Below are 8960 nucleotides of genomic sequence, written 5' to 3' on the forward strand. Positions count from 1 at the left end.
AATTTGACAAAAGTAACTTTTAGTTTTGTTGTTGCTGTTTTATTTCCATAAAAATAATACAGAAATATTTCTGTCTGTATATTTTAGAATGCATTTCTTTTAATAATCAAAATATTTAGAGTTTGGGGTTTTTTCGCAGCAAATATTGATATATAATTATTAGTGACCACAAAATGTAACATACACTGTTCATTTAAATGCTTTTTTGAGATTTATAACATTTAATAAAAAAAAAAAAAAATATATATATATATATATATATATATATATTTATATATATATATATATATATATATATATATATTTACACCAAATCATGAATTGTATTGAAATTGTCATCACTGATTTTATTTGCACTCAATTTTGTGCATTCAAACAATATTTTACATCTAACAGATATATAAAAACGGACAAAAAATAATTAATAAACTTTTTTTTTTATTTGCTACCTCAGTATGCCTCAGATTTGATGGTTGAACTTTGGAAGCCAAAAATTTCCGATTACAGTTATAACTAAAGCCGAACACGTGCTTGATGTGTGAAAACAAAGAACATAATTGGTTCTCACACATCAACCACACGTTTGAGCTTCTATTTGCTATATTGAACTTTCATAAGATAAAATAAAAAAGCAAAACTGTAATGAGCACTTTGTAAGTTGAAATAAAATAGTAAAAAGTAGGCCTAATGTTTTTCTTCAGATATGTAACCAAGTATAAAAGTGCAAGTCAGTTTTAAATTGTAGGCTACTTGAATAAAATAATCCTTAGTTGTAAGTGAATATTGACAATAGTCCTATATATTTTTGCAACATAAAATTGACCACGAATATGCTTACATTTTACAATGTTAGCCTATGTTTATATGACATTAAATATTATTAAAACGTGCCCTATTTTCACGGTAGCTGTTTCAACACTAGATAAATGAGAATTAACACGGATGGAGAAAGAAGACAATACATGAAATAAGCACGTTGTGGTTCATCCCTCAGAACACGTGAGGTAGGCTATCTGTCAAATGATGAAGGTTGAAGGCGGGGCCGAGAACCCGGGAAGCAGATTTTCAAAAATACCCGCGCTATATTTTGTTGTTGTTGAAGACGTGTTAACTACGACTATGAGTAGCCTATATATGTTAATACACCGATTATTAAATTCTTATTAAAAAAAACGCATGAAGAATAATAATATAGGCTATATAAGTTACAAGGCTTAATTAATAAAAAATAATAAAATATTTTCTTATCTTAAAATGTTAATTTTCTTTAGTGCGATCACTGAATCAATATTTATTTGTACTAAATCTGTATCGGTAATTGCTGGAATGTAATCTCTATTAGGCCTATATAGACCTATTTTATTTTGAAATTCATTGTGGAAGGAAACTTCTATGTTACATAGAAGTAAAATGAAATGTGTTCTATTATCAACTACTTTTACTTTCCCGTACAGTATTTTAAGTTATTGTTTTATTTGTAATATTGTCTGTTATTATTAACCATATGAAATGTAAATACCGTGAAAGGTTATAACTGAAGCGGATGAGACGTATTACGTGGGATATGACATCATGCGGAAAATATATTTGTCTTTTACAGATGATGTTAAATTAGCCTGTGTGTGTGTGTGTGACTTATTTAAAATGCTAAACACACAAAAAATTGAGAAATACTCTAAAATCAATGTTTTTATTGAAGGATATACTTAGAGACTTGGATTTTCTAGAATACCTAAACAAATCATGGTTAATTAATTAAATGTAATTTATCAACACTACAGTTTTTCTTAATAAAAAAGTATGAAGCGTTTTGAGAATTACAGCAGAGATACCAGATGAAATATCTTGATGAAATAAGGCAATATGGGGGAGAGGGTTGAATAATTGTGTCGGACAGTGGTGCCTTCGAATCAAAAACATTGAGAACCACTCAAATTAATTGACAAATAGGATTCACAGTTTTTCTATTAAGTTTTTACTTCACCCATAACTCCTGTGGATGTTGTTATGCACACTTACAAAATTATGTGATATATGTGACCATAAGGGTCAAATTTTTGAAAGTGAGATTTTAAAGCTGAATAAATAAGCTTACCATGGTTTGTTAGGATAGGATAATATTTGGCCGAGATACAACTATTTGAAAATCTGGAATCTGAGGGTGCAAAAAAAAAAAAAAATCTAAATATTGAGAAAATCGCCTTTAGAGTTGTCCAAATGAAGTCCATAGCAATGCATGTTACTAATCAAAAATTATGTTTTGATATATTTAGAGTAGGAAATGTACTAAATATCTTCATGGAACACGATCTTTACTTAATATCCTAATGATTTTTGGCATTAAAGAAAAATCAATAATTTTGACCCACACAGTGTATTTTTGGCTTTTGCTACAAATATATCCGTGCTACTTATGACTGGTTTTGTGCATTGATGTCATAAACTTAGTTCATTATCTAACAACAAAAAAATAACCTTTTTTTTTTCAGAACATTAAAATGAGGATTTGTAAGGGAACATCAGATAAGAGGTGAGTGTAGTTCTGATTATCATGATCATGTTAATTAATAAAAAAAAATATATTAAGATAATAACTTTCATTAATTTTTGTGCTTGTGATATTTCATTTATGACATTATATAACATAATTGTATCTCTCTAACCTTGACAGTGGCCTTGTGGCTATTATCTTTTTCTTGTTGGGAATGGGAACTCTGCTTCCATGGAACTTCTTCATAACTGCAATGAATGTAAGACAGACAGACCTTCACTGATAAAAAGTCATCTCTAAATCTCACGTGCTCATACTCCATTCCCCTCTGTTTGCAGTATTTCACTGACCGTTTGAAAAATGGTACAAATTCTACACAGACTGACACTTACATGTTTGGTAACATGAGTGTGCTGTTAGCCCAGCTTCCCTTGCTGCTATTCACACTTCTCAACTCCTTTCTATACCAGCAGTGAGTATCTGGTTCATGAAACATTCGTTTACTTCTGCAAGTTATATAGTGTTGTATGAAAAGTTAATGGAAAGTTGTATAGAAGTTAATGGAATAGCTCGGCCAAAAATGAAAATGTACTCACCCGATCTGGCCATCCAAGAAGTAGATGAGTTTTTCTCCATTAAAAGAAATGTACCATTCCATTACTTGCTCACCAATGGATACTCTGCAGTGATTAGAACCCAGAATGAGTTGAAACAGCTGATAAAAACCAATAATCTCATCAAAGATTTCTAATAAAAATACCCACATTTATTTAGGATAAGTAAATTTGCAGCAAGATTTCACTTTTGAGTGAACTATTTAACAACCTCTAATATTATAATATTATGATATATATTTTTAATCGTTTTCTTCTGTAGCATTGCAGAGAAGATGCGCATCGCTGGCAGCATGGTCTTCATATTACTGCTCTTCATTCTCACGGCCATTTTAGTGAATGTTAAGATGGACCAGGACCACTTCTTTTCCATTACAATGGAACAATCTGGTTTATTAACAGTATGTTTCTTATAATATTGAAGTTTATTATATGTGAATTACATCGACAGAATGTTCACATTCCCCTTTTCACATTATAATAAAAAGAGTATTACAATAAAACCGCTTCAAATACATTCGAGTCAGCGAATCATCTGACAAATCTAATTCAAATTTTTTTTTTTTTGCAATTTTGCCCAGTGTTTGGGGCTGTTCTGCAAGGTAGTCTGTTCGGTCTGGTCGGTAAGCTGCCCCCGAGATTCAACTCCCTGTTCATGAGTGGACAGGCAGTGGCAGGAATCTTCTCTGGTATTGCTATGCTGTTATCGAATATCTGTAAGTACTTGAAATATTCCACTCAAGCTGGACAAAAAAATAAAAATTTACATTCTAATTACTTGGTGTACTATTTAGCTTTTTTAGTGTTCCAAATGTACTTTTGCATTCACATTGTTCATTAAAGGGCTCAGCCATTTTTTTTTTTTTTTACTTTTTACTAGCAATCTGAGAGAAACCCATTTATTCTGACCGATGTTTTTATGCAATCTTTAGTTGAAACTGACTCAGAGAGTTCTGCCCTGGGATATTTCATAACCCCCTGTGTCGCCACTCTACTTACTTTATGCTGTTACCTCATACTTCCACATCTGGTAGGTGGCACCAGCCATCATGATTTCTTTTTTCTTGCCATTTAACTGACACAGATAAAAAGCATTTACTAAAAAAAAAAATTAAATTGCTATAATATGTGAAAATAGTACATTATTAGCACAGCAGTATTCTAATTACTTCTGATTTTGAACAAAATGAAATTCCTTGTTATATTACAGAGATTTGCCCAACTTCATTTGGAAAATGTGTCCACTAAAACTTCATTGAACGAGCGATCAGCAAATAGTTCTGGTACGTCACATCGTACATTTTTCTGTTGTTTTGACAAATAACAAACTCCAGCATCAAAGCCAGCCACTCACTGTTGGTTCTTCTAAATCATGATGTTCTTGTTCTTGCTATAGAGATTGTTAAAGTGAAGTTGAATAATTTTGACAATGGATTTGATGACATTGGTGAAACTGAAGCATGTAAAAAGCTGAATGAGCTCAAACAGGAAACCACTGAGAAGTCAACTGTGCCACAAGTCTTCAAAACGGTATAGCAAAGTTTTTTTCTGTTTATATACCCACCATCAGAGAAAATTCACTGAAGGTATTTTAAAAGAATTAGTAAGTGCATCGCTGCATTTATTTTATTTATAGATTTGGGTGATGGCTTTATGTGTGACATGCGTGTTTGCCGTCACATTGTCCGTTTTTCCAGCAATTACTATAAATACAAAACCTTCTGGCTTATTTGATGGGAAAGGTGAGTCTGCACAAGACATCTAGCTCATGCATTATGCTTGTGAAAACACTGTGATTTTCATAATTTTTCATCTTATAGATTACATCTTCGTACCTTTGTGTTCATTCATTGTCTTTAATGTGATGGACTGGATTGGCAGAACTCTCACTTCTCGTCTTCAATGGGTGAGTCTCGTCAGAGCCTGTATAAACACAATACAATGCCTAACTATGGAAATGATTCTTTATCTAACATCTTTGTTCCTTCCCAAACTCCCAGCCTTCGATGAAGAGTCGTTTATTCCCTTTTTTTGTGGTATTACGGGTAGTTTTCATTCCTGGCCTCATGCTCTGCAACATTCAGCCCCGCTTCTATCTCCCAGTCTTTTTCAATCATGACGTGGCTTATATTACCATCATGTCTTTGTTTGCCATGACGAATGGATATTTTGCCTGCCTCTCCATGAGCTATGCTCCACAGTAAGTACTTTTAGAGACAACACAAAAGATATTATCAAGGTTATTTACTGTCATAATCAGCTGGGGTCAGTAAATGGTGAATTTATTCTGTCATGTCACTGTAATTGACATTCGTTGTCTTCTCATTCAGGACAAACCCTTTCTGCCATAATATATCTCAGAACACCCACATACTCTGTTTATTCTTTATCTAGGCTGGTGAGGTCTAAAGATGCAGAGACAGCAGGGGCTCTGATGACCTTCTTCCTGGCTTTGGGACTCTCTCTGGGTGCCGCTTTCTCTTTTGGCCTTAAAGGAATTGTGTAGGGAAGATCCCACAGGCCGACACTTCTGTTGTCTCATTATCCCATTATCTCTCCAACATGTTTCAAATGACTACTGTTTTGAGGCATGGGTATACTTCTTTTCTCTTGTTTTCCTCGGTTTATCTTGTGCACTGTTGAGCGTGCAAGCCTTTCAAAGTATACTCCATTGACCACAAGCATGTACTATATATTCTGTACATTCGGTTTAGACTAGTGACACTTACATTCAAGGATTCAGTCATGCACTGTTTTCCATGTGAACAAAACATGGTTCCACATGATGTCACAGACATCAGCAGACTGTACAGATGTCAAAAATGTATAAAATATACTTTGGGCTTAATAGCACTTTATAGTCATGCTTTCTGAAGATTTCATAAAGACAAAAAAAAATTGCATTTCCATGGGGTGTTTTTTTTTAAGGGTCTTTTAACTTTAACATGTTTAATAATTTTTTCATTTGCAATCAGTGTTGTACATCAATGTTTACATCAAAGTATGTTTTTATATGTGGTATGTTTTTATATTTTTATTTATTTTTATTGGGTTTTTTATTCATTTTGGGTGCATCTGTTTTTCTTTCATATTTTGTATGATTTTTGTGTGTTTGATTTGTTGTTGTTTTTTACTAAATTTTTTATAAAATTGAAAAATATAGCAAACGCTTTATGTACAACCTGTGGGTAACTGCAGACACCCCAATCAGGAACAGGTTAGATTTGCTGATGCCTTGTGGAATTCTGTGGATTTAACATGAATTGTCATAGTTTTTATGCCCAAATAAACATTACTGTTAGAGTATTGGCTAATTATTGACTAATTTAAGCACTCTAGACTGATGAAATACACTCTAAGCACTTGATAGTGATGTATAAGTTCATGTATATATGCTTTGATTAGACAATGTACGTACATTTTGTAGGGTACTTTAATTTTTCTTCCTCCAAAATGTAAGCCATTTATATGAAGGGGGAGCAGATGTCTACAATAAACAGTGCCATTGTGAAAAATTATATTCTGTCCGAACTAAATCACTGCATTAAAGCTGTCCATTACATCTGCCATTGTTCCTGGAGTTAGATATTTAAGGGTTTTGTGAATGTAGGAGTAGGGTGTAGGGGATGTTGTGGGTGGTGTACATGTCAGGAAGTCTCTACAAGTCGCTGTCTCCACAGGGCACTGGAGAAGGAGATATAATCAAGTGTGTCTGGGGGAGCACCACCACCAATGTAATCTAATGCAGAACATAGTAGAAAAAATGAGTGCTTAGACAACAGGAGCCATTAAACCATTTGATTTTTACAATCTGAAACATGATATCACATTGGATTCTCCAAGAGTTCATACCATCTGCATCAAATATTTTAGGGATGTCAAGGTATTTCTCTGCTACGTCAAAAGCAGTGTTGAGGTTTCCAGTGGGGTCATCCTGCAAGGGCAGACATAGCCAGGGAGAAATAGGTAAATAAAGAGAAGAAACATTTTTCCACACTCTACAATTGATTAAATACAGCTACAAAAGACAGTTAACATTATATCATTCATCATGGAAACAATTAGCTCATACTCATATTCTTCATAATCACCATGTCTGAATGTGGCACATGCTATTTTATACACTGCAGAACATTAGTAACACTTAAGCATGCAAAAGCTGAATTTGTGTGAGCATATTTTAGATCAATTCAGTTAAAAATCTTTACAAAAAAGTACTGTCCGATGGTAATACTGTAGCACTTTGATATTTGCCATGATTTATCTCCTTATCAAATTCATGTACTATGGTATTCACATAGTAATCTAAAATACTTCAACAAATACGATATTAAAAAGGAAATGATTAACAAAAAAATTTGTGTTGTGCAGAGGCTCTACAGTACAATACAGGCTCTACAGGGGAAGTCGTGGCCTAATGGTTAGAGAGTCGGATTCGTAATCCAGAAATTGGATTACGAATCCAGGTCCGGCAGGAATTGTAGGTGGGGGGAGTGAATGTACAGCGCTCTCTCCACCCTCAACCACGACTGAGGTGCCCTTGAGCAAGGCACCGAACAACTATGAATTACAACTAAAGAGTAGTTGGCGATATGCATACAAAACTATATCAGAGCTTTATTCATTTTGCCAAAAGTATGTGATCTTTTGTTTTTTATTGTTTTTTGTAACCAATACCATTGTAGAAGCCATTTGTATTTAGTTATTAGTAGTATAGTGGTTTCAATCCTGGCCCAGGGGACCCACTGCTCTACACATTTTGTATGTCTCCCTTATTTAACATGCTAGATTCAGATCATAAGCTCATTACGAGGAAGCACCTTGAATTGAACTGAGTGTATCAAATAAGAGAGACAGTAAATTTGTAGAGTGGTGGGTCCCCAGTACCAGGATTGAAAACCACTGTACTAGTAACTAAATGAAAATGCTTCTACAATGGCACAGGTTACAAAAAAACTTGCATTTCTGTGATGCTTCTACGCCACTAGGTGTCAATAAAGTTCAAGCCAGCTTTCACACCAACCAGTGTGACATAAACAGACTTTGTCTGGAGTCTCTTACCAGACACAGAAAATTATATCATAAGGACATATTCTTTTGCTTCATGCAAGACTGTTAATGGGGAAGTGTAGAGTAATAATGCCTTTCCACATTATCTTTCCATGAGCTTGGGAACCTGATGCATGATACAAAAAAATCTCACATACTCCCCTTCATAGTATATTAACAATGACATGATTTGTGATTTTTATCTCAACATGTTTCTTATGATGCATAAATCTCAATTTTGACAACAAAAAGAGATGCATGTGCAACAACAATAATGTGCATAGTTCTGATATCTCTTAACATAAATTTATCATGAATCATGTTTAGTTGGTTGGTTAAAGTATTAATATCGAAGGCTATATGCTTAATAGGTAGCTCTGCTTGACACATTTTGTATCATGGGTTCCCTGCTCCATGATATCACCTAAGGGGTCTTTGCCCTGAAAAATGTTGAAGACCCTTTTTCTATAATTATGTAATAATCAGCTTGCTTACTGGTTAGAAACTTACTTTACAAAGTTAGAAAATGTATGTGCACAGTTTCACACATTGTTTTAAGATGGTCATAGATGATGTTTTCAACACCCTCACGTTTTGCTCAGTAAAACAACGATTGCAACGATTTGTATCGTAAAAAGCGCTATACAAATAAACTTGAACTGAACTGAGTAAAAATTGCACAGAATGGCTTATGTACTTTGGGACATCCAGCCTAAAAAGTGTCTTTGGAATGCAGAAACCAGGTAGAAACCAAATGATAAAGATGGCTCTGAAGACAACAAAATGCTGTGCAGTGCCAAGTTGAA

The 8960-nt window shown here is 33.8% G+C and overlaps 1 pseudogene across 1 annotated transcript; it reads left to right on the forward strand.

Annotated features, from left to right (window-relative positions):
• Positions 1–1046: 1046 nt before the first annotated feature.
• Positions 1047–6615, forward strand: LOC306862322 (equilibrative nucleoside transporter 2-like; annotated as a pseudogene). Its single transcript has 13 exons — positions 1047–1123; positions 2490–2530; positions 2672–2750; positions 2830–2963; positions 3368–3506; positions 3687–3821; positions 4038–4135; positions 4316–4388; positions 4502–4635; positions 4742–4847; positions 4926–5011; positions 5106–5305; positions 5500–6615. The product of its transcript is annotated as an equilibrative nucleoside transporter 2-like (transcript).
• The last annotated feature ends 2345 nt before the right edge of the window (positions 6616–8960 follow it).

Source organism: Barbus barbus (assembly GCF_936440315.1).
Source record: "Barbus barbus genome assembly, chromosome: 43".
Lineage (NCBI taxonomy): Eukaryota > Metazoa > Chordata > Actinopteri > Cypriniformes > Cyprinidae > Barbus > Barbus barbus.